This window comes from Rhinopithecus roxellana, chromosome 6 (genome assembly GCF_007565055.1).
Source record: "Rhinopithecus roxellana isolate Shanxi Qingling chromosome 6, ASM756505v1, whole genome shotgun sequence".
Taxonomy (NCBI): Eukaryota; Metazoa; Chordata; class Mammalia; order Primates; family Cercopithecidae; genus Rhinopithecus; species Rhinopithecus roxellana.
Genome location: NC_044554.1, coordinates 30666447 through 30694090, shown reverse-complemented (window position 1 = coordinate 30694090; position 27644 = coordinate 30666447). Strand labels below are relative to the sequence as shown.

At 44.3% G+C, this 27644-nt stretch overlaps 1 pseudogene; it reads left to right on the top strand.

Moving 5' to 3' along the window:
* Positions 1–202: 202 nt before the first annotated feature.
* On the top strand, positions 203–27644 carry LOC104667021 (annotated as a pseudogene).

The window sequence follows — 27644 nt, the reverse complement described above, 5'->3', positions numbered from 1 at the left end:
CACACAATCTTGACATCTTATATTCCAATACATTATCAAGCAAGCACAAGTATGTTGGTAGTAGCCTCTTTAAATGATATGTGTAGACAACAACAACAAAATAGGCTGTTCTAAAGTTTCAGGGAAAGTTAATGGCGGATTTGAGGTTGTGCAGGAAACATCTGTGTATGAAGCAAATACTGATGTTTTGAAAAGATAGGCGATGACTTTGAATGAATGCAAGGTTAGTGCGACTCTAAGCTCTCAAAATAACAGACTCCCTAGAGTTCAAGAAAGCTGGTCCAGGAGGTTGAAAAAGTTATTTTATTGTTAAATTATTTTCTGGCCCTTCTTAATATTTAAAAATACATTTCCCCTTGTGGCTTTCAACCAATTGCTCAAAGAGACTTGTTATACGGAAGTTTTCATTAAAGAGCTGAAAACAAGAATTTAGAGAACCTTTACTAGAAAATGTCCTACTGCCCTGCATTTGACAAACAAGCATCCTTTACTAACAAGAACAGGAACTCAGAGGCACAAGAAAAAGCATTGGCATGAGCCAAAGAGTCTATCTTAATATTACTTTTGAACACCTGCTGAGCAGCCACCATATATGCAGGCTGAGAGCTGGGCACAGACAGAAGCCACTGGAAGCACTTCAGGAACAAGCACACAGCTATGGGACTTGAACATGCAAGTGTTCAGGTCGTGTCAGGAAGCTTTTCTTTCCTTCTATGATGCAATCTGTTCTTTTCGATCCTACTTTTTTCTCTCTTCCTCTCCTTGCCACACTATATCCTGCTCTTATGCAGCGAACGTTTTAATGGCACCTTTATGTCTGTCTCATGCCTCCAAACAACACTGAATTTGAAACCCCCCCTTTTCTTTGCACCACTCTGTTGAGCAATTTTCCCAAAAAAAGGCAGCAATTATTAAATTGAATTCAAGTAAGCCAGTCAAAGATAGGTTCTAAATTGCTAGTCCCAGTAGAACCACCTGATCCTAAACCAGTGAGAAACAGTAACAATGTCCACAGCTGACTTCAGCTAATAATCAATGGCCCCTGCCCGCCTCCCCACCCCTCTTTTCTTTCTTTTGAGGCTGGAGTGCACTGGCACCATCTCGGGCTCACAGCAACCTCCTCCTCCTCCCACATTCAGGTGATTCTCCTGCCTCAGCCTCCCAAGAGCTGGGATTATAGGCACTCGCCATCACACCGGACTAATATTTTTGTATTTTTAGTAGAGGCCGGGCTTCACCATGTTGGCCAGGGTGGTCTCAAACTCCTGACCTCAAGTGATCTGCCCACCTCGGCCTTGCAAAGTGCTGGGATTACAGGTGTGAGCCACCGTGCTGAGCCAGCCCCATTTTTTAAATGATGTTTTGATAAGAGTGGACCCTGAGAATTAGCTGACAGCATCCGCTTTCTCTCTCCCTGCCTTGGTGTGACCCTCCCTGTGTGACCTTGGTCAAGTCCTCAAACTTTTGTCCTGTATTTAAGATGGAGCTGTTTTACCTACTTCATAAGACAGTTGCAAGGTGCCATTGATTCTTGACTGCAAAATACCCTGAAACCCTTATATGAAGGCTTAAGTCAGTGGAGCCTAGTGGAGGATCTGTGGCTTGTGGTTGAAAGTCACATCAAAAGACAAATGTGGCCACGTTCAGGAATTGGAGACTTACTGGCACGGCTCTACAACTGCTCAATTATTAATCATGCAGACTAACCTGTCAACACTGGGAGATGCAACATAGCAAAAGGACAGAGAAATTAGAATATTTTGTGCAGAAAGCCCTAAATTCCCACCTGAATGTAACTTATAGCTCCCTTACCTACTCTTACACATGCCTTCCAACATGCTAGACTGGCTTATACATAGGCCAACACAAAATACAAACGTGACATGTTCATGTAGCCTAGTGGCTCGGTGCCTATTCTCCATGTATCTGCATGGTAATGTTGGAAACTTTAAGTACATTTCTTTCACAGCAGTTTTCTTCATAACTGGTATATAAATCTCATATTCAACGAAATGGGGAAATCACGTTGAGAAGTTGGTTTGTTATCTCCCATTGAGCAAAGACTGGCAGGAGAGAATAAAAATAAATATGGGCACACACATATTAATATACAGCACACATTTACAAGTTTATTTTCCAGATAAAATTGTGGTATAAGAACAGTTCTACCAAAACAGTCTGCACCATTTCCAAGTCTCAGTTAATTTACAGCAACTGCTGCTTTTGGAGATGGCTGTGAAAATATGGAAGTTCCTCTCAAGTAGGCCAAGAAACAGTTCTAGATTTTACTGATTCTAAGTTTTATTTTGTCAAGTTTTTAAAATTTTCTCAGTGAGCATGGTGACTGCAGAGGTTAGCGCTGTGAAAAGCTGGGCTAAATATTCTTTCTGTAAAGTCCAATAGGATTCCATCCCTATGAAATAACACAAAATTTCACTCTCTAAAAGCAACAGCATGTAAACTAGAATGAAAAAAGGAAATTATGTACGTATGCCTAATATTCTTTGTGAATGTCTTTCATTTAACTAAAATTATATTAGAAACCAGATTGATAAATAAAAATTTCAACATAGTTTTAATTATCCTAAAAGTGATTCTTCGTGTTTTGAACCATTTGTTTCTCTTAACAGCAATTTTCAACCTTCAGCAAAAGTAAGTTCCAAGCACTGAAATATAAGCCTACTGAGAATATCATCTTTCCACAAGCTGTGGAAATATAGTCACTCCTGAAAGACAACTCTGATTTGGATATGTCCATGGTTAACCATCTGCCACAAATACCTCCCTGTAAAAAGAGGAGTTTTTCTTGAAGTAGCTTAGTGGATACTGACTTAGGTTAATTTACACACATCTTGATAAAATGTGGTTTGAGTTCAGTTATCTCCAGAATATATTCTGATGCTTATTTGGAATGAGGCAGTAACACTGGATAGTGGGCACATGGATCCAAGCCAGGGAACCAGACAACAAGGACTCGGCATGCATCAGAGGTGCAAAGCTTCCTAAATGCACTCTGTGTGCTTTTTAGATCTAAGTTATTACTTGCACTTGCTAGTTTTCTGCAGTGAGCAGCTCTATGCAAACCACCACCACCCCAAAGCCAAGGAAGCTGAGAGGCCAAAGAAAGAGACTGAGAAATACAATTTCTCAGGAAGAAACATTTCACAGGGAATTATAAACAGAGGCCATGTCTCAGGCACCCCACAAGACAGATGGTGAATGCCTGCACTGTTACCCCGCCATGCCCCCTACTCCCTAGACCCAGGACTTATCCACCGTAGGGAAAGGGTCTACAGACTTCAGAAGGGGTGTGTAGGACAATTGCTTAAGGGCAGGGTTTACAGTAAGTATGATAACATCAGAGTTGTTTTGACCTAAGGGTGGGATTTATGGTTGTCTTAAGTGCTTTTACATAAGAAACCACAGAGAAAATAAAAACCTTAGAGGCATTCCTGGAGGAACTGGATCTAATCAGAACTCAACATAGCAGATTCACATCCAAGATGAAGTTGCTTTAGCCTCCACACTGGTCTTCAATGACCATGACTATTGGGAAGCCATTTCCTTTTAATCAATTATCAGCGAGGCATCTAAATGTATACCAAGTAAATGTGAATTCTAGTTAAAAGCCCAAGTCCTCTGTTCTTCAGCAATTCCCAAGGCCAATCAATAAATAGCAACTGCACTGCAGTATGTTCAGAAAGCATCAAGTACCAAAAAGATTGGTCATGACTGCTTCGTGAATGTGATCCAACAGGTACAGACAGAATGTCATAAAGTCCCTTGAGAAAAGAAAATCTGCACCATAAAAGTTCTTAACAAATTTTAAAAAGATGAGTCAGCAAGTTGAGGGTTTAACATCTCCAACAAAAGGTTTTGGCCACAATATGCTGACGTCCTTTCTCTGTGCTACCAACAATAAACTGTGTATATACAGGTGTTCCAGGAGGATAGCAACTTTATTTTGTACAAATAAAGATCCTTCATATCCATGGGTTCTGCATGCACAGATTCAACTGACCTCAGATCAAAAACAGTCAAAAAAAATTGAAATTAACAATGCAAAAATATACAAATCTTAAAGAGTGTATAAGTGCTTCTCAATTTATGATGGAATTGGTTACATGCTGATAAACACATCATAAATTGAAAATATTGTAAGCAAAAGTGAGTTTTCCACTTAAGATATTTAGTATTTACGCTGGGTTTATCCAGGTCATAGCCCCATCCTAAGTCAAGAAGTGTACTGAATGTGTATCACTTTTACATCATCATAAAATCAAGAAACCATAAGCCAAACCATCATAAATCAGGGACCTTCTGTATAACTGCTATATACATAGTATTTACATTGTATCAGGTATTATAAGTAATCTAGAGATTATTTAAATTATATGGGAGGATGTGCCTAGGTTATATATATATATACCATTTTATATAAGGGACTTGAGCATCCATGGATTTTGGTATCTACAGGGAGTCCTGGAACAAATTCCCCACGGATACTGAGGGACAACTGTATTTGTTTCATTAATGGGTGTGGGGGAGCAGAGAAGGGTAGGAGAGGAAGTTATAGGAAACTCACAGTCTTTGCAACTGGCAGACAAGGAGTTTGTCTCTGGTGCCTATACCACCAGGGCCCTGGGTTTCAAGCAGGAAGTTATATTGAAGAAAATATGTCTAGTTTTACACTTTGCCAGTTATGACATGGCATAACAGATAATAAAGTACAGAAAAGAGGAAATAACTGTGCTATTTTTCAAGAAGGGGTTTATGTCCTCCCAAATGAACTTAGGTACAAAAGCTAACTCTTTAAAGACAGTATTATGTGAGTAACCATTAGCATGCGTTTACTTTTTTTTTTGGTCACTTTGAAAACCATAAATTCAGTAAAACCTGGGCTGAATAATCCCTGTACCTGAAGATTCTGTTCTACCAGCAACCCCCAAACCATAAATTCAGTAAAACCTGGGCTGAATAATCCCTGTACCTGAAGATTCTGTTCTACCAGCAACCCCCTCTTGTTCAAACACACCAAACATGCTACAAAGGACCACAGCTCAAAGCAGTTTTGCACAAGAAATGCAAGTTTTCTTTTCTCATAATGTTTTCATGATCTTTCAATTCATCTTACTTCATCTTCTGGATAGATGGTAAGTCAGTCTCTGGTGACAGGAACTAAACTCTATGCCAAGTCTTCACCAAAAGAAAGAAACAAATAGCTTATCTTTGTAAGTTCTCTGATCTAACACGAGAAAGTCATTTCTTTTAAAAATATAAATGTAAAATTGTAAGATTTAAATTAAAACCTGACAGATGAAACTCAGAGATGAACTTATTTTGTATTCACAAATTGAAAATTGGGAGATAAAATTCTTAAGTCTAGGAAGGCTAAAATGGGATACAGGGGCAACATTTTAAGTCATGCAAGATGTAAAGAGGGAAAGTGCAAGCTTGCTCCCTAAGACCTCAGGGCTAGAAGCAACTTTTGAAGCCAGAAAGAAGGCACATTTAGGATAAATAAAAAACATTCCAAAGAGCACCTAGTGTGATTTGTTGCAGGTTAAAAAAAAATTAAATACAGACCTTTTTATATATAAATATATATATGTAAGTATGCATCTATCTTCCCAAAATGACTGAGATTATTTCAATAATTACCCTACCATATGGATTTCAAAGGGGAATCAAGACTATGGAATTCACTTAATAAATATTTATGGAATATCTTCTACGTGCCTGGCACCATTCAAGACTCTAGGAATCAACTGGAAAACAAGACAGGCACATCCCTTCCAGTTAAAATTCCAGTTAATAGGAACAGAAAACCAAATACTACACATTTTCACTCATAAGTAGGAGCTAAATGATGAGAACACATGGACATACCGAGGGGAACAACACACACTGGGTACCTTTAGAGGGTGGAGGCTGGGAGGAGGGAGAGGATCAGGAAAAATAACTAATGGGAACTAGGTTTAATACCTGGGTGATGAAATAATCTGTACCACAAACCTCCACGACACCAGTTTATCTATGTAACAAACCTGCACATGTACCCCGAACTTAAAATATAAGTTAAAAGGATTTGCTGGCAAGATGGCCGAACAGGAACAGCTCTGGTCTGCAGCTCCCAGCAAGATCAAAGCAGAAGACGGGTGATTTCTCCATTTCCAACTGAGGTACCTGGTTCATCTCATTGGAACTGGTTGGACCTTGGGTGCCACCCACAGAGGGAGTAGGGTGTGGTGTCGCCTCACCTGGGAAGCACAAAGGGTAGAGGACCTCCCCTAGCCAAGGGAAGCCGCGAGAGACTCTAGTGGGAGGAACGCTGCACTCCAGCCCAGATACTATGCTTTTCCCACTATCTTCGCAACTGGCAGACCAGGAGATTCCCTCTGGTGCCTACACCACCAGCGCCCTGGGTTTCAAGCACAAAACTGGGTGATCGTTTGGGCAGGCACCAAGCTAGCTGCAGTGTTTTTTTTTGTTTTGTTTTGTTTTGTTTTGTTTTGTTTTGGTTTTTCATACCCCAATGGCACCTGGAACACCAGCAAGAGAGAACCATTGACTCCCCTGGAAACGGGGCTGAAGTCAAGGAACCAAGTAGTCTGGCTCGGCAGGTTCCATCCCCATGGAACCCAGCAAGCTAAGTAAGATCCACCGGCTTGAAATTTTCGCTGCTAACATATCAGTCTAAGGTCAACCTGGGATGCTCAAGCTTCGTGGTGGGAGGGGCATCCGCCACTGCTGAAGCTCAAGTAGGCAGTTTTACCCTAGCAGTGTAAACAAACCCGCTGGAAAGTTCAAACTGGGCGGAGCCCACTACGGCTCAGCAAGGCTGTTGCAGCCAGACTGCCTAATTCCTTCTCTCTGGGCAGGGCATCTCTGAATAAAAGGCAACAGCCCTAGTCAGGGACTTATAGATAAAACCCCCATCTCCCTGGAACAGAGCACCTGGGGGAAGGGGCAGCTGTGGGCACAGCTTCAGCAGACTTAAATGTCCCTGCCTGACAGCTCTGAAGAGAGTAGTGGATCTCCCAGCACAGCATTCGAGCTCTGCTAAGGGACAGACTGCCTTCTCAAGTAGGTCCCTGACACTCATGTATCCTGACTGGGAGACACCTCCCAGTCGGGGCCGACAGACACCTCATACAGGAGTGCTCTGGCTGGCATTTGTCGGGTGCCCCTCTGGGACAAAGCTTCCAGAGGAAGGAACGGGCAGCAATCTTTGCTGTTCTGAAGGCTCCACTGGTGTTACCCAGGCAAACAGGGTTTGGAGTGGACCTCCAGCAAACTCCAGCAGAGGGGCTTGACTGCTAGAAAAAAACTAACAAACAGAAAGGAATACTCAACATCAACAAAAAGGATGTCCACTCAAGAGGCCCCATCGAAGGTCGGCAACATCAAAGACTAAAGGTAGATAAATCCTCGAAGATGGGAAGAAACCAGCACAAAAAGGCTGACAATTCAAAAAACGAGAGCGCCTCTTCTCCTCCAAAGGTTCACAGCTCCTCACCAGCAAAGGAACAAAAGTGGACAGAGAATGAGTTTAACGAATTGACAGAAGTAGGCTTCAGAGGGTGGGCAACAACGAACTCCTCCAAACTAAAGGAGCATGTTCTAACCCAATACGAGGAAGCTAAGAACCTTGAAAAAAGGTTAGACAAATTGCTAACTAAAACAACCAGTTTAGAAAGAACAAAAATGACCTGATGGAACTGAAAAACACAATACAAGAATTTCGTGAAGCATACACAAGTATCAATAGCCGAATCGATCAAGCAAAAGAAAGGATATCAGAGATTGAAGATTAACTCAATAAAATAACGTGAGAAGACAAGACGAGAGAAAAAAGTGAAAAGAAATGAACAAAGCCTCCAAGAAATACGGGACTATGTGAAAACACCAAATCTACATTTGATTGGTGTACCTCAAAGTGACAGGGAGAATGGAACCAAGTTGGAAAACACTCTTCAGGATATTATCCAGGAGAATTTCCCCAACCTAGTAGGGCAGGCCAACATTCAAATTCAGGAAATACAGAGAACACCACAAAGATACTCCTCAAGAAAAGCAACCCCAAGACTCATATCATCAGATTCACCAAGGTTGAAATGAAGGAAAAAATGTTAAGGGCAGCCAGAGAAAAAGGTCGGGTTACCCACAAAGGGAAGACCACCAGACTAACAGCGAATCTCTAGGCAGAAACCCTACAGGCCAGAAGTGAGTGGGGGCCAATATTCAACGTTCTTAAAGAAAAGAATTTTCAACCCAGAATTTCATATCGAGCCAAACTAAGCTTTGTAAGCAAAGGAAAAATAAAATCCTTTACAGACAAGCAAATGCTGACAGATTTTGTCACCACCAGGCCTGCCTTACAAGAGCTCCTGAAGTAAGCACTAAACATAGAAACGAACAACCAGTACTAGCAGTTTTGAAGGGTTTTTTGTGTCTCTATCTCCTTCAGTTCTGCTCTGACCTTACTTATGTCTTCTGCTAGCTTTTGAATTTGTTTGCTCTTGCTTCTGTAGTGTTTTGTTTTTTTTCTTTTTGTTTTTTTTTTTTTTTTTTTTGAGACAGTCTCGAATTGCAAAGACCATCTATGCAATGAAGAAACTCTATCAACTAACAGGCAAAAGAACCAGCTAGCATCATAATGACAGGATCAAATTCACACATAACAATATTAACCTTAAATGTAAATGGGCTAAATGCCCCAATTAAAAGACACAGACTGGCAAATAGGATAAAGAGTTAAGACCCATGTGTGGGCCAGGCGCGGTGGCTCACATCTGTAATCCCAGCACTTTGGGAAGTCAAGGCAGGCAGATCACGAGGTCAGGAGATCGAGACCATCCTGGCTAACATGGTGAAACCCCATCTCTACTAAAAAATACAAAAACAAAAAAAAATTAGCTGTGTATGGTGGCGGGTGCCTGTAGTCCCAGCTACTCAGGAAGCTGAGGCAGAAGAATGGCATAAACACGGGAGGCGGAGCTAGCAGTGAGCCGAGATCATGCCACTGCACTCCAGCCTGGGTGACAGAGCAAGACTCCATCTCAAAAAAAAAAAAAAGACCCATCAGTGTGCTGTATTCAGGAGACCCATCTCACGTACAAAGACAAACATAGGCTCAAAATAAAGGGATAGACGAATACTTACCAAGCACATGGAAAGCAAAAAAGCAGGAGTTGCAATCCTAGTCTCTGATAAAACAGACTTTAAACCAACAAAGATCAAAAAAGACAAGGCCATGACATAATGGTAAAGGGATCAATGCAACAAGAAGAGCTAACTATCCTACATATATATGTACCCAATACAGGAGCACCCAGATTCATAAAGCAAGTTTTTAGAAACCTACGAAGATACTTAAACTCCCACTCAATAATATTGGGAGACTTTAACACCCCATTGTCAATATTAGATCAACAAGACAGAAAATCAATAAGGATATCCAGGACTTGAACCCAGCTCTGGACCAAGTGGGCCTAATAGGCATCTACAGAACTCTCCACTCCAAATCAACAGAATCTACATTCTTCTCAGCACCACGTCGCACTTATTCTAAAATTGACCACACAATTGGAAATAAAACACTCTTCAGCAAATGCAAAAGGATGGAACTGGTAACAAACAATCTCTCAGACCACAGTGCAATCAAATGAGAACTCAGGATTAAGAAAGTTACTCAAAACCACACAATGACATGGTAACTGAACAACCTGCTCCTGAATGACTACTGGGTAAATAACAAAATGAAGGCACAAAAAAAGATGTTCTTTGAAACCAATGAGAACAAAGACACAATGTACCAGAATCTCTGGGACACATTTAAAGCAGTGTATAGAGGGAAATTTATAGTACTAAACGGCCACAAGAGAAAGCAGGAAAGATCTAAAATTGACACCCTAACATCACAATTAAAAGAACTAGGGAAGGCCGGACACGGTGGCTCACGCCTGTAATCGCAGCACTTAGGGAGGCCAAAGCGGGTGGATTACCTGAGGTCAGGAGTTCAAGACCAGCCTGGCCAACATGGTGAAACCCCATCCCTACTAAAAATACAAAAATTAGCCAGGCATGGTAGCACACACCTGTAATCCCAGCTACTCAGGAGTCGGAGGCAGGAGAATTACGTGAGCCTAGGAGGCTGAGGTTGCAGTGAGCCAAGATTGTGCCACTGCTCTCCAGCCTGGCCAACAGAGCGAGACTCTGTCTCAAAAAATAAAAAATAAAAAAATAAGAAAAACTAAAGAAGCAAGAGCAAACAAATTCAAAAGTTAGCAGAAGACACAACTAAGGTCAGAGCAGAACTGAAGGAGATAAAGACACGAAAAACCCTTTAAAAAGTATGAATCCAGGAGCTGGCTTTTTGAAAAGATCAGTAAAATAGACCACTAGCCAGAATAATAAAGAAGAAAAGAAAGGCCAGGCACAGTGGCTCACACCTGTAATCCCAGCACTTTGGGAGGCCGAGGTGGGCAGATCACAAGGTCAGGATATCGAGACCATCCTGGCTAATACGGTGAAACCCCGTCTCTACTAAAAATAAAAAAAATTAGCCAGGCGTGGTGGCAGGCGCCTGTAGTCCCAGCTACTCGGGAGGCTAAGGCAGGAGAATGGCATGAAACCAGGAGGCAGAGTTTGCAGTGAGCCGAGATGGCACCACTGTACTCCAGCCTGGGCAACAGAGCAAGACTCCATCTCAAAAAAAAAAAAAAAAGAAAAGAGAGAAGAATCAAATAGACACAATAAACAATGATAAAGGGGATATCACCACTGATCCCACAGGAATACTACCTACCATCAGAGAATACTATAAACACTTCTATGCAAATTAGCTAGAAAATCGACAAGAAATGGATAAATTCCTAGATGCATACACCCTCCCAAGACTAAACCAGGAAGAAGTTGAATTCCTGAATAGACCCATAACAAGTTCTGAAATTGAGGAAGTAATTAACAGCCTACCAACCAAAAAAGTCCAAGACAAAATGGATTCACAGATGAATTCTACCAGAGGTACAAAGAGTTTCCTTCTGAAACTATTTCAAACAGAAAAAAAGGAATCCTCCCTAACTCATTTTACGAGGCCAGCATCATCCTGATACCAAAACCTGGCAGAGACACAACAAAAAAAGAGAAAATTTCAGGCCAATATCCCTGATGAACATCGATGCAAAAATCCTCAATAAAATACCGGCAAACCGAATCCAGTAGTACATCAAAAAGCTTATCCGCCACGATCAAGTCTGCTTCATCCCTGGGATGCAAGGCTGGTTCAACATATGTAAATCAATAGACATAATCTATCACATAAACAGAACCAATGACAAAAAACATAAGATTATCTCAATAGCTGCAGAAAAGGCCTTTGACAAAATTCAACAGCGCTTCATGCTAAAAACTCTCAATAAACTAGGTATTCATGAAACGTATCTCAAAATAATAAGAGCTATTTATGACAAACCCACAGCCAATATCATACTGAATGGGCAAAAACTGGAAGCATTCCCTTTGAAAACCAGCACAAATCAAGAATGCCCTCTCTCATCACTCCTATTCAACACAGTATTGGAAGTTCTGGCTAGGGCAATCAGGCAAGAGAAAGAAATAAAGGGTATTCAATTAGGAAAAGAGGAAGTCCAATTGTCTCTGTTTGCAGATGACATGATTGTATATTTAGAAAACCCCATCATCTCAGCCCAAAATCTCCTTAAGATGATAAGCAACTTCAGCAAAGTCTCAGGATACAAAATCAATATGCAAAACTCACAAGCATTACTATACATCAATAACAGACAAACAGCCAAATCATGAGTGAACTCTCATTCACAATCACTACAAAGACAATAAAATACCTAGGAATACAACTTACAAGAGATGTGAAGGACCTCTTCAAGGAGAACTACAAACCACTGCTCAAGGAAATAAGAGACAACACAAACAAATGGAAAACCATTTCATGCTCATGGATAGGAAGAATCAATATTGTGAAAATGGCTATACTGCCCAAAGTAATTTATAGATTCAATGCTATCCCCATCAAGCTACCATTGACTTTCTTCATAGAAAGACGACTTTAAATTTCATGTGGAACAAAAAGGAGCCCACACAGCCAAACAATCCTAAGTAAAACAAACAAAGTGGCTGGGTGCAGTGGCTCACGCCTGTAATCCCAGCACTTTGGGAGGCCAAGGCAGGCGGATCACGAGGTCAGGAGTTCAAGACCAACCCGGCCAATATGGTGCAACCCCATCCCTACTAAAAATACAAAAAGTAGCCAGGTGTGGTGGTGTGCGCCTGTAAGTGATCCCAGCTACTTGGGAGGCTGAGGTGGGAAAATCACTGGAACCCAGAAGGTGGAGGTTGCAGTGAGCCAAGATCACACCACTGCACTCCAACCTGAAAGAGCAAGACTCCATCTCAAAAAAAAAAAAAAGAACAAAGCTGGAGGCATCATGCTACCTGACTTCAAACTATACTACAAGGCTACCGTAACCAAAACAGTATGGTACTGTCACCAAAACAGATATGTAGACCAATGGAACAGAACAGAGGCCTCAGAAATAACATCAACCATCTGATCTTTGCCAAACCTGACAAAAACAAGCATTGGGGAAAGGATTCCCTATGTAATAACTTGTATTGGGAAAACTGAATAGCCATATGCAGAAAGCTGAAACTGGATCCCTTCTTTATACTTTATACAAAAATTAAGATGGATTAAAGACATAAATGTAAGACCTAAAACCTTAAAAACTCTAGAAGAAAACCTAGGCAATATCATTTAGGACATTGGCATGGGCAAAGACTTCATAATTAAAACACCCAAATGCAATGGCAACAAAAGCCAAAACAGACAAATGGGATCTAATTAAACTAAAGAGTTTCTGCACAGCAAAATAAACTACCATCACAGTGAACAGGCAACCTACAAAATGGGAGAAAATTTTTGCAGTCTGTCTGACAAAGGGCTAATATCCAGAATCTACAAAGAACTTAAATTTACAAGAAAAAAACAATGCCATAAAAAAGTGGGCAAAGGATAAGAACAGACAGTTCTCAAAAGAAGACATTTATGCAGCCAACAAACATGAAAAAAAATCTCATCATCACTGGTCATTAGAGAAATGCAAATAAAAACCACAGTGAGATACCATCTCACACCAGTTAGAATGGTGATCATTAAAAAGTCAGGAAACAACAGATGCTGGAGAGGATGTGGAGAAATAGGAACTCTTTTACACCGTTGGTGGGAATGTAAATTAGTTCAACCATTGTGGAAGACAGTGTGGTGATTCCTCAAGGATCTAGAACTAGAAATACCATTTGGCCCAGCAATCCCATTACTGGGTATATACCCAAAGGATAATCAATCATTCTACTATAAAGACACATGCGGCCAGGCGCGGTGGCTCAAGCCTGTAATCCCAGCACTTTGGGAGGCCGAGACGGGTGGATCACAAGGTCAGGAGATCGAGACCATCCTGGCGAACACAGTGAAACCCCGTCTCTACTAAAAATACAAAAAAAAAACTAGCCGGGCGAGGTGGTGGGCGCCTGTAGTCCCAGCTACTTGGGAGGCTGAGGCAGGAGAATGGCGTGAACCCGGGAGGCGGAGCTTGCAGTGAGCGGAGATCGCGCCACTGCACTCCAGCCTGGGCGACAGAGCAAGACTCCTCCTCAAAAAAAAAAAAAAAAAAAAAAAAGACACATGCACACGTATGTTTACTGCAGCACTGTTCACAACAGCAAAGACTTGGAACCAACCCAAATGCCCATCAATGATAGACTGGATAAAGAAAATGTGGCACGTATGCACCATGGAATACTATGGAGGCGTAAAAAAGGATGAGTTCATGTCCTTTGCAGGGACATGGACGAAGCTGGAAACCATCATTCTCAGCAAACTAACACAGGAACAGAAAACCAAACACCACATGTTCTCACTCATAAGTGGGAGTTAAACAATAAGAACACACGGACACAGGGGTGGGGGGCATCACACACCTGGGCCTGTCAGACTTGGGGTCTGGGGGAGGGATAGCATTAGGAGAAATACCTAATGTAGATGACGGGTTGATGGGTGCAGCAAACCACCATGGCACATGTATACCTATGTAACAAACCTGCACATTCTGCACATGTACCCCAGAACTTTATAATTATATATATATGTGTGTGTGTGTGTGTGTGTGCGTGTTAAAAAATAAAATAAAATTCTAGTTAAAAGCGCAGCTCCTCTGTTCTTCAGCAACCCCCAGGGTCAACCAAAAGGCAGTGTAGGCTGGGCGCAGTGGCTCACGCCTGTAATCCCAGCACTTTGGGAGCCAGAAGTGGGTGGATCACTTGATATAAGGAGTTTGAGACCAGCCTGGACAACATGTTAAAACTCCATCTCCACCAAAAACAAACAAACAAAAAATCAGTCAGGCATGGTGTGGGCTCCTGTAATCCCAGCTACTCTGCTACTCTAGAGGCTGGGGCACAAGAATCACTTGAACCCAGGAAGCGGAGGTTGCAGTGAGCAAAGATCGCGCCACTGCACTCCATCCTGGGCGACAGAGTGCAACTCTGTCTTAAGAAACCAAAAGGTGGGGGGGCAGTGTAGGAGCTGATTAAAATCAGCTTGGTTGATGGGCACGAGTGAGGGAAATCCATCCAGACTCCAAACTACAGGACCCCTGTTCTGCAGCAGGCAAACTACAGGACCCCTGTTCTGCAGCAGGTCTCCCTCCTGCCTTGAACTCACCAGGAACTGCACCTGTCCTCCTGAGGGGTCATGGCTAACACCTCCAGGGGAAAATGAGCTCACAGAGGGAAAAGGAAACACCAGGCATTTGGGAAAAGTAACTGCTAGAAATGAAACACGTTGAGCAGCCAGTACTTGAACTGGCATTAGGGGACAGAAGAAAAAATCTAAACAAGTGTAAAAATATCCTCCCAGAAGAAAAAATATTCAACAAAGCAAGAAACGGCAGTTGGAAAGAAGAATCAGATAAAACACTAAAAAATATTGCTGAAAGAAACTCAAAAGATAGAAAATGTGCACAGCTGAATAATTACTGTACAGTCTATAAGCGTTGGTGGAGAATGTGGGGATAACGAACTCCCTTTTGCTCTCTAGGAGGGAAAGTAAATGGTTTATAACCATTGAGGAAATTCATGTGGCAGTGTTAAGTAGAATTTTATATAGAGAGACACATATGCACACATAAACACACCCACATACACACACACACACACACACGTATACATATGTTGCAACTTAATGAACCCACTGCTGGGTAAAAGTCATGTTCGAGGCTGCTCACCTCGGTGGTGAGTATAGCAGTGATTTGAATCTAAGTACAGCATCATGGTATTTTTTTCTTTTGCTTTTTCTTTTTTTTGAGACAGACTCTTGGTCTGTCACCCAGGCTGGAGTGCAGTGGTGCAATCTCGGCTCACTGCAACCTCCACCTCCCAGGTTCAAGCCACCCTCCCGCCTCAGCCTCCCAAGTAGCTGAGATTACAGGCAAGCGCCACCACGCCCAGCTAATTTTTGTATTTTTAATAGAGATGGGGTTTCACCATATTGGTTAGGCTGGTCTCGAACTCCTGAACTCAGGTGATCCACTGGCCTCAGCTTCCCAAAGTGATGGAGTTACAGGTGTGAGCCACCACACCCAGCCAACATCATAGTTTTTCAAACTCTGCACCACCACTTACTAGCTTCTTGATCTTTTTTGGCTTTATTTCTTCTGTCAAATGGGGATAATAATGGAACTTACCACATCAGGTTATTGTAAAGATTAAATTAGTCACTACCTATAAAGTGTTAAGAACAGTGCCTGACATTGTCAGCACTCCATAAATTATAGCTTTAAAAGAATCTTTTTAATAAACAGAAACCCAACGCTAGGGTAATTCCCCAGAAAAATTCCTGCAAAGGTCCGTAAGGGGAAAGGTATGAGGGCACACATAGGACTGTCAGTGATAACCGGGAGTTGTAGACACCCAAGGTTTATGTAAAATAAGCTGGACATGTGCTATGCAAAATCATACAGCGGTCAGAAGCCATTAGAATAGATACATACACAGAAATATTAAATCCTCTATCTTAAAAATACAGTACAAAGTGAATAAACCAAGAAACAAAAAGAGTCATAAATTGTTAAAAATTAAAAACATACACAGAACTATAGATACCTGAATAATTTACGACATGCATATGTACACATCCTTCTAAAATATGTTATATATAAAATAAAATATTATAGTCATTATCGAGAAGGGAGAAGGAATGGGAGTGGGGTTGAGATATAAATAAAATAAAGCAAGAGAGACCTTGTATAGATTATTGATAAAATGCCATATTCTGAAGAGTATCATCAACTCAACTCCTAGCCCCTTAGGGGGAGGGAGGGAGGGAGAGAGAGGGACAGAGGGAGGGAGGGGGGGGGAGAGAGAGAGAGAGAGAGAGAGAGAGAGAGAGAGAGAGAGAGAGCGCGCGAGAGAGAGTGCGAGAGAGCACAAGACAGAACACAAAAGGCTGGTTGCAGGTAGCACAACTAAATCAGGAATGCAAAGGGTAAAGGCATGGATATATGGCAGGAAATGTAACAGCTAATACAATCAATATTAGTAAACGGGCAAAGAAAGGAGAGCTTGACAGCAGAGCATTTCTGTTCGTTTTAATGCAATAATGTTCCTCATGTTACAGAACTGAAGGAAATTAAAGGACAAAGGTCAGAGGCTTTCCCTCGCATTCTGCAAAGTAACACACACCAAACCCTTTTCAAGGATGTGGAAGGGAAATGATGCCTCACTACCCCTGAATGCAGTTTCAGAGAAACTATCGCTACTCTGAACTGGCCTGAACATGACTTTGCTCGAGTTTGACTTCTAATTCATGGGTGGAATAACATACATTAAATGTGAAATAATTTTTTTAACTAGTGTTGACATGAGATTTAAGATTGCTGTATATATCTAGTTTATTACTTCTGATTTCTGCATGGTTGTCCACAGCCTTCTGCTGGTTTTTCTGAAGCTCAGCCAGGGCGCAGATGTCACCTATTATAAACCTCATTGTAAATTAAATGTTCCTGGTTAAATCACAGATCTTGCTAGAAGCACGCCCTGGGCTTTGTCAAAAATACAAGGAGTTGCTACAATATATTTCTGAGTGATCAAGTTATAACTCCTCTAAATTAAATTTACAGAGCTCATTCGCTTTTATTCCAAGCAGTAACCATGGCATTCACGTTAAATCATTACAAGTGCGGCAGATATATTGATTACTGCCAGGCCTGTCATTACCAATCTCAGTTTAAGCACTGTTGGAGCGAACTCTAAAGTTTAATTAGTATCCCCGTCTGGTGTTGTAAAACACAAGTCCGGACATATGGGAAAGAAAGATGAGTTAATGTGAATCATCTTGAAAACATGAAACCAGCAGACAGAGCAAAGCAGATAGCTGAACTCGTTCTGAATCAAAGTTACTTGCCTTGATGTCTGTGCTGCATTATATAATTGGGTTGGGAGAAAATATTCACTTAATCTTCTCAAGAAGACAACTATTTTCTGGGACAACTGAGGAGGAGAAGCAAATAAGTCATTGGGTCATGTGACAAAGTGACTCGGACACACGTGGATTGTTGCATTGGCCGTCTCTAGACACAGTCACGAACAGAAGCTCCGAGGGACGGGCCCCTGGAGAAACCAACCAGCTGTCCTCCATGCCACCAACTCTAAAAAGGGGTGAGGTTGACACCTCAGGTGTATCACAGGCATACTTTGGCACCCTACGCTCTTAAGTCTATTACCAAAACACCAAGGGTTCAGTCTAGGTCCTGCTGTTCCCTGCACAGAAAGCCAATCGCTGAGATGATCATTCTTGCCCAGGAAGAAGGCAATAATCAGGTGCTACAGCTGAGAAAATGAGAGATCAATCTCTCTGACCACTAAAATTAGGAGTTTATATAGAAGGGAAGAAATGTAAAAACCTACATAATTTCCTGGCCTCCTCCAGTCCAGCATCCTTCCCTCCACCTGGCCTCAGCAGCTTCTTCCAAAGGTTTTTTCCATAGCAGGGAAGAAATGTAACAATGTATGAGAAAATAAGAACTCCAGAGGAGTAAAGAAGCAATCATGATGAATGAGAGGCCTGGAGTCTGACTGGATGCAAAGATCTGGTGAGTTTCAGTTCTCTGATACTTTTTCAGAGGCCTGGGGGTCCTTTCCTAAGGAAGGAACTCAGATAAATATTAAGTTTCAAGCTTTAAGACCAAGAGGGTCAATTTCTATGTTAAATAAATAAATGAATGTCTGTGGAACTACTGGGTCAGTTTCAAGTCCTTCATAAATTAATCTACACTTTTAAAAATGTAATTGTATTTCCTGTTCTTACCACCTTTAGGACTGACTTCAGGAGTAAGTCCCAAATTCCATTGGGAAACGGAATTTGCTTAGCTTTCACAGTGACCAGCCAGCACAAGCGGAAGGGAACTGGATGGCACCAAAGAATGTCCCACCAAAGTTCCATGTAGAATGCTCAGCCTGACATCTCCAGCCCCAGGTCCCCTTTCTGCCTCCCTCCCTCCTCTGCAGGTGCCATAACTTCAGGGTGCAGGGGATGTCCTCACCATGTCCTGATCCCCACTGTGGATCCGCTCAGTCAACTCCTCTCACCTGATCCATTCTCCCCGGGCGCCCCCTGCTTCTCACCCTTTCAGCAGAGCCTTGGAAGCAACCCTCTAATCACTGAGCCCTGTCAGTGTTCTCTGAGCCTGCCTGGCCCTTTGCTCGATGGCTTTTCCTCATTGTAATCACCTGTGCCGTATCTTCACTTCCCCAGCACCTGCAGCCTGGGACCAGGCAGGCCCAGCCCTTCTGGGCTCTGCCCTTCACCTTTTCCAAACTTCCCATCTCCCACAGCCCTGCTTGCTCCTCCGTTGGAGCTATTAGTCTTCCTTGATGCTAACCAGGCCTGGGTAGAGTTTGCAGGGCCCAGTCCAAAATGAACAAGTGGCTGACAAAAACAGGGAAGTCGGTCTCCCCTTCCCAGGGCCTGCCACCCAAACCCACACGGAAAGAGAACCAAAGGGACTGCAACCTCTGCACCCATGCACTTGGCACCTAGATGAGGGGATGAGCAAGAACCCTCACCAGGTTCCTGCCAGCACACCAGGAAGAGCCAGCGTGGGGAGGGGGTGGCCATCACCTACCCTCACCTGGAGATGCCACAGCCAGTGCACCTGGCTCCACTGTTTCCACGCCTCACTCAGTCCCCCATGGGGCAGAGAGCGAGGGTGAAACACAGACACACAGACATCACCCCTCCATAACACATCCTGTCGCGGACTCGGGCTGAGGACAGCCAGGATCCTGGGGTGGATGGGCAGGGGGAGCGGGTCAAACTCAGGTACAGGAGGCAGCTAAGAAGAGTCCTTGAGAGGGCCTGGGAGGCAGACAGTGCAGGAACTGAGACTCTAAGCCCCAGGCATGCTCCACTGTCCATCTGATCTTCCTTGCAAAACACATGCTCTAAGATAAAATTAGAATTTCAAGGGGCAAGCATGAAGCCTCTGGGCTCAGTGACCCACGCAGACCCACCTGAAGATGACACCAACTCACCCATCTCATAATTTCCTGGCCTCCTCCAGTTCAGCATCCTTCCCTCCACCTGGCCTCAGCAGCTCCTTCCGTAGGCTTTGCTCTGGACCCTGTCACCCTGAGGAGCTACAGCTCAAGGCAGAATCCTAAGCTTAGCTGCTCCACCCAGCGAGACGAGGTGGAGGCATGGAGTTCCACTTACCGTGGTGGCTGAGCTGAGGCAGGAGTGAAACGGGAGAGTTCCTGGACTCCCTCGCAGGACTTGCAACAAGGATGTGGCCTGTTTGCTTGGCCGCCACGTGTTCAAACCCCTTACAGGAGAGGGAAACGCACACAGACAGGTGCAGAAGCCGGGACGAGTGCTTCTGGGCTCCATCCCCATAGTAGTGAAACAGGAAAAGTTCCCTTGTCCCTCTCACAGGGCATGTGACAGGGAGTGGCTCACTTCTTCAGTGCCCCAGTGCTCAAACCTCTAGGGGAGCATACGGAGTGCAGGTTGTGGGGCTGCGACCTCACGGCAGTGTGTAGGGATGAATGTTTATAGCTCCTAAAGCCCCAGTGGGCGTGTTACAGCGCACGCTTTTAATTTAGCCATCTGCAGGTGGCTTGTGTTTGTTCAATTAGACTCCCTTCCTTATCACAAGGACAGAGGGATTTCTGTATCTCGGGGTTTCTTGCCTTGGCGTACTGGAAGAATTGGATCACACATGGGCTTGGAGAATGAGTTCAAGGTTTTATTGTCTAAAAGTAGCTCTCAGCAAATGGGGGAGCCAGAAGGGAGATGGTTTTCCCCTGGAGACGGGCAGCTCAGGGGCCCAGGCTCTCCTCTGGCTGCCCCAACCAAACTCTGCATTATTCTGCTGGTTAATGGTCTGCCAGCGTACTGGCATCTGTTGGTATGCTCTTCCGCCAGAGTGCTCCCCTCGCTGTCCTCTCAACGTCCAGCCACTTGTGTCTTTTTCCACCGATGTATTCCTCACAATGTCCAGTCACTTGTGTGTCTGACTGCTAGGGTTTCAGGGGTTTTTATAGGCACAGGATGGGGGCATGGCAGGCCAGGGTGGTCTTGGAAAATGCAACATTTGGGCACAAAGACAGATGTGCCTGTCCTCACCTAGGTCCATGGGGATAGAGCCCTAGCCAGGGACCACGCCCTCCTCTACCCAGCACTTCCCTTCCCCGCCTTCCATATCATTTAAAAGCACCACGCTCTTCCCTTCCCAGCACTCCCGTTTCAGTAGCATCTAGGGGAGTGTTACAATGAATACTCTTAGCAGTTGCCATCCCCAGACAGTTGAGTGTTAACCAATTCAGTGGAAAGTCAGACAGCCTTTTACACCCTGCCCTCTTGGTACCCGGGTCCTTGTCCGGTATCCAGGAAGAATCAGATCACGTGAACTTGAAGGATGGTGAATGCAGGGATTTTACTGAGTGATGGAGGTGGCTCTCAGTGGGATGGATGGGGAGCTGGAAAGGGGATGGACTGGGAAGATGATCATCCCCTGGAGTTTGGCCATCCCACAGTGAATCTCCTCTCTGACCATCCCCAGCCTAACTCCTCTTGACATTCAAACACTCCTTCTCTTTTCTCCTTTGCTGTACTGCTGTGCTGCCCAGCCACTCTTCTACTCATGGAGCCTGGGGTTTAGGGTTTATATGGGTACAGGATTGTAGGGGAGCATGGCGGGCCAAAAGTCAACATTTGGGTGTGTAAACAGGAATGCCTGTTACCATTTAGGGTCACGGGTTCCAGGCTTGAGGGTGGGGCCTTCACCAGGGAACTGCCATCTTCTACCCAGTATTTCCCTGCCTCCTGTCCATATCAGGAGGACCACTTGAACCCGGGAGTTCTGGGCTCTAGTGCTCTATGATGAGGTGTCTGCATTAAGTTTGGCATCAATGCAGTGACCTCCCGGGAGTGGGGACTGCCGGGTTGCCTAAGGAGGGGTGAACTGACCCAGGTTGGAAACAGAACAGATGAAAAATTCCCGGGCTAATCAGTAGTGGAATTTCACCTGTTAACAGCCACCACCCTCCAGCCTGGACACCACGCACGACAACATCTCTAAAAGAAATATCAAATGTGTTTTTAAAAACAAGCTGCACCTGTTAGAGGAACCCTTGGTTCTCAGGCCTCTGGTTTAATAAAACATGACTAAAGTGACTCCATCTTTTTTTGTGTTTTGAGACAGAGTCTCAGGCTGAAGTGCAGTGGTGCAATCTTGATTCACTGCCACTTCTGCCTCCCAGGTTCAAGTGATTCTCATGCCTCAGTCTTCGACTAGCTGGGATCACAGGCATGCGCCACCGTGCCTGGCTAGTTTTTGTATTTTTAGTAGAGACAGGGTTTCTCCATGTTGGCCAGGCTGGTCTCAAACTCCTGGCCTCAAGTGATCTGCCCACCTCAGCCTCCCAAGTGACTACATCTTGAAGTGCATAGCTGGGTACTCACAAGGCGCCTACAAGGTTAATGCTTATGGTCTGAAAATAGCTACATCCCAAGCTGATCACCAATTATAATTACAGAATATTTATGGCCATACAGAACACCTCCCACCAAGCCTGCAGAATGTCCAGATGCCCTAAGAGTGAAGCCCACTTTACTTAAAGATAACTTTAATGAGCAGGCTCAAAGGATTAATGGTCATTGATAGCACCAATAACCCCTACCTTTAGTGAGAACATCTGCACATTCCAAGTTCAATTATAGCTCCTTACAGTTTCTTTCTTTCTTTTAAGAGATGAGGTCTCGCTCTGTTGCCCAGGCTGGAGTACAAGCGCGAGATCTCAGCTCACTGCAGCCTCCGTCTCCCAGGTTCAATCACTTCTCCCACCACAGCCTCCGGAGTAGCTGGGATTACAGGGGCTTGCCACCACGCCCAGGTAATTTTTGCGTTTTTGGTAGGGACAGGGTTTCACCATGTTGGCCAGGCTGGTCTCGAACCCCTGACCTCAGGTGAGACACCCGCCTTGGCCTCCCAAAGTGCTGAATTACAAGAGTGAGCCACCGTGCCCGGCCAGTTTTTTTTGTAAGTAGAGGCACTAACAAAGGATCGTGCATTCCTCTCCTGCTTTCTGAGGACACCCCACTCTGTAATGGAGTAGTTTCTAATAAACTTGCTACTTTCACTGTGCTCTGTGAGTCACCTCTAATACTTTCCTGAGATTCAAGAACCCTCTCTTGGGGTCTGGATGGGAACCCTCTTTTCTGGCAATGTGCCCACAGTGGAGAGAAGGACCCATGGATGCTTTCCCATGAGCCTCTCCAACGTATTCTTTCTCCCCGCCTACTGCCCCAAACCTCCTCTTCAACATCACCCAGAGGTCCTGGCCCCTGTGCAGTCCCCCAGCCTAGCAGGGACCTCCCCATCTGTCCTCGAGCTGAGGATAAGCACTTCAGGAACAAGTTCATTGGCTTGAGGAACTCTCTCCCTCTCTTGTCCTTCAGTCACAGGCTCTGCTGGGCCCCAGTCCTGGGCCAACAAGGAGCCTCAGCATTCAATGTTGGCTCCAGACCCCACCTGGCTCCAGACCCCACCCTTCAGAAACTCCGTGGGAGGGCTTCCTGCATGGGGTGTCAGCACTCTGATCAACAAAACCGACCAACCCTGACTGGTTAAAAGCTATGTAAACCAAGAACTAGCAAGAAACAGGTTTTCATATAAGCCCTTAAGTAGGTATTTTAACAAAAACGAAATCAACATCTTGGAGAAACTAAAATATAACATGTCATCTTCTGGTCTCCTGGTTTCTCCCAAGTTTTCCAACATGGCAGTGACTGCCATTTATTTTGTCACCAAAGAATCACAGAAAAGGAAGAAACCAAACTTTTTAAGTCCTACAGTTCAAACTGTTTTTAATCACTAAATGTAGGTACCTCCTCCTGCAAGACTCCCTGGCTCTCCCTAATTCCAGTGAAACTGTGGGGAGAACCCTGGGCTTTGTACCCAGGACAGGGAGGGCAGAGAAGAATCCTACTTTCCATGTGGGCTGCTGTGAAGCAGTTGCATCTGAAAAAGTATCTTCCTCAAGCTAAAAAGCTTCCGCACAGCAAAGGAAACAATCAACAAAGTGAAAACCCACACAATGGGAGAAAATATTTGCAAACTGTCCATCTGACAAGGGATTAATAACCAGAATATATAAGGAGCTCAAACAACTCAACAGCAAAAAATAAAAATAATCTGATGAAAAAAATGGGCAAAAGATTTGAACAGACATTTCTCAAAAGAAGACATACACATGGCCAACAGGTATATGAAAAAATGCTCAATATCACTAATCATCAGAGAAATGCAAATCAAAACCACAATGAGATATCATTTCACCCCAGTTAAAATGGCTTGTATCAAAAAGGCAGGCAATGGGTACAAAAAATAGAATTAATGAATAAGGCTTAGTATTTGACGGCACAACTGGGAGACTACAGTCAATAATAATTTAATTGTACATTTCACAATAACTAAAAGTATAATTGAATTGTTGTTAACACAAAGGATAAATGCTTGAGTGGATGGATACCCCATTTTCCATGATATGATTATTACACATTGCATGCCTACATCAAAACAGCTAATGTACCCCATATATAACTACTATGTACCCACAAGAATTAAAAATAAAAATAAGTAAAGGCAGGCAGGCAATAACAGATCTGGTGAGGATGAGGGGAAAGGGGAATCCTCATACACTGTCAGTGGGAATGTAAATTAGAACAATATGGAGGTTCCGCAAAAAAACTACAAATAGAACTACCATTCGGTCCAGCAATTTCACTGCTGGGTATATACTCAAAAGAAAGGAAATCAGTATATTAAAGAGATATCTGCCCTCCCATGTTTATTGCAGCACTATTCAAAATACAGAATCAATGTTAAGTACCCATCAACAGATGAATGGGTAAAGGAAATGTGTTATATTTACACAATGGAATATTATTCAGCCATAAAAAAAGTGAAATCCTGTCACTTGTAGCAGCATGGATGGAACCAGAGGCCATCCGTGAAATGTGAAATAAGCCAAGCACAGAAAGACAAATATCGCATATTCTCTTTCATACGTGGAAACTAAAAATGTGGATCTCGTGATGACACAGAGTAGACTGCTATTAGCCAGAGGCCAGGAATGGGACGAGGGGGAGGCAAGGAAAGGAGATACATACGTATTTATTACCACTGAGTTGTACATTTAAAAATGGTAAAGATTGTACATTTTTAAAAATTAAAAATTAGAGGCCGGGCGCAGTGACTCACGCCTGTAATCCCAGCACTTTGGGAGGCTAAGGTGGGCGGATCACGAGGTCAGGAGATTGAGACCCACCTGGTCAACATGGTGAAACCCCATCTCTACTAAAAATACAAAAAGTAGCTGGGCGTGGTGGCACATGCCTGTAATCCCAGCTACTCAGGAGGCCGAGGCAGGAGAATCTCTGGAACCCAGAGGTGGAGGCTGCAGTGAGCCAAGATCACGCTACTGCACTCCAGCCTGGGCAACAGAGCAAGGCTCCGTTTCAAAAATAAAATAAAATAAAATTTTGAAAAAAAGTGAGAGTAATGCTAGGATGAAATAGACCCTCAGGAAGAATACTGGAGTCCATAAAACAAATTCACTGTGCATCTAAGAAAAAAATTAAACGTTTGATTTCTGTAGCTCCACTTTACAAAACAATAGTAGCAGCAGCAGTAGCAGTAGTAGGAGAGTAGTAGTTGTAGTAGTTGTTGTTGTTGTTGTAGCAGCACCAGCAATAGTAGTAACTAGGTTTTGTGAGTGCTTTGCATGTACCAGATTCCATCTGTGTTAAATGCTTTACAATTTAACATGGATAAACCACAGCCGATAGGAAATTTCACCTTCACAATTTTTCCTTCTTTTTTAGCTGGTGAGAAATCTGCCTGTGTTTTCTTCCTGGCATGAGGGCCTAAAATCATTTCCAATCCAGCAAGCAGAACAGCTCCTGCCAAAGCGAGAGAGAAAAATTCTTCCACATCATATATCTGGAGGCGGAAGGAGGGGACGTGCCCATTACTGTGTTAAAGGATTGAGAAGTCACTCAGTGTAGAAACATGTTTGAATATCTGAACCCAGCAATTCCCAAATTTGACCATGGAGCGAGTATTTTTGTTTTCAAGACAGAGTTTTACTCTTGTTGCTCAGGCTGGACATGATCTCAGCTCACTGCAACCTCTGCCTCCCAGGTTCAAGCAATTCTCCTGCCTCACCCTCTGAGTATCTGGGATTACAGGTGCCCACGACCATGCCCGGCTAAATTTTTTTGTATTTTAGTAGAGACGGGGTTTCATCATGTTGGCCAGGCTGGTTTTGAACTCCTGACCTCAAGTGATCTGCCCGCCTCGGCCTCCCAAAGTGCTGGGATTAAAGGCGTGAGCCACCGTGCCTGGCTGGAGCAAGTATTTTTGGGCATCATAGATGCCCAGACTCCTCAGTTTATACTTGGGAAAATGCTGATTTGGGCAAAAGAGAAGTTTTTGAGTCAGGCTGAGTTTTAACTCCTCCCTTTGGCAGCTGTTCACTGTCGGGCAACGTACAAAGGCTTTGTTTCCTTATCGGTGAGACCTAGGATAATATCGCCAACATTTAGTGTGAGGTAAGGAGCAGCTGATATTCAAGACATCTAAAATTCCTGGCACACAATAGATTTCCAGTAAATGACGGCTATTTTTATTATTTCTCAGAAGAAATAACACCAGCATAGCTCTAGACAACTCCAAGTCCCTCCCCTTAGGGCACCTCAAACCTCTCCCTCAACACTCTAAATGCCCTTAGTCAATATATTATTAATAACTCAATTCTGTCCCTTCCGGGGATGAGGATGTGGTGAAAGAATTGGCCAAGGTGATCGTTAAAAAACCATCCAACTCTCAGGTTCTCTGGACAACAGTTTAGGCAAGGCAGAGCCAGCCCGAAGGCCCAGGCGCTGGGTGGGCCTAGCAATGCCCTTGGGACCCAGCCAGCAGCACAGAGGGGCTGGAGAAATGGGATTAAGGTTTAGAGAAATGATACTATGTAGAACCGCATTGTAGACTGTAGAGGAAATCCCTCCACTCCAGGCTGAGTCCAAATCCCTGGAAGCTGCTGGACAACTCTAGATAACAGACAGCAAGCACAACAAACTGTGGTCTATAGACAATTTCGTCCTGGTCCTGGAGGTTCAACTGACTTCCCTTTACCCACTTTGCTTCCATTTACACATTAATTTTAATATTCCTAATCTATGACTCTATCTGCCTTGCCACTCTTCCCTTGAAGTGGTGGATTAGTCCATTTTCACACTGCTGATAAAGACACACCCAAGACTGGGTAATTTATAAAGAAAAAGAGGTTTAATGAACTCACAGTTCCACGTGGCTGGGGAGGCCTTACAATCATGGTGGAAAGCAAAAGGCAACTCTTACATGGCGGCGGCAGACAAGACAGAATGAGAGCCAGGCAAGAGGGGAAACCCTTCATAAGACCATCAGACCTCGGCCAGGCCGAGGGCGGCGAGCGCGGCGGCTGCCCTGGACGCGCTGCATGGTCGCCTGCTCTGCGACTTCCGCCGCTCTCGCCCGGGTGGCGGCGAGGATCCCGAGCTAGCGCTGCAGGAGGCGCTGAAGCCGGCCGTGCGCCTGGGCCGCTACCCGCGCACGCAGCTCGATATGTCAGCGCTGCGGCTGTAGGACTGCGGCTCGGCCCTGGCCGTCGCGCTCAACGCCGCCGCGTTCGCCCTGCTCGACGCGGGCGTGGAGATGTACGACCGGGTGGTGAGCTGCGGCCTGGGCCTCGCGCTGGGGCCCTCGCCCACTTGGCTGCTGGACCCCACGCGGCTCGAGGAGGAGCGCGCCGCCGCCGGCCTCACAGTGGCCCTCATGCCCGTACTGAAGCAGGTGGCGGGCTGCTGGCTGCGGGGAGGGCGGCTTAATCGTGAGCTCGGCGGAGGCCTTATGCCTGGGTCTCGAGGGCTGCCAGCCCTCGACCCGGTGCTGTAGCCATGCCTGGTGCGGGCCGCCCGCCACAGGGGCGCGGCCGCCCCGCCCTGA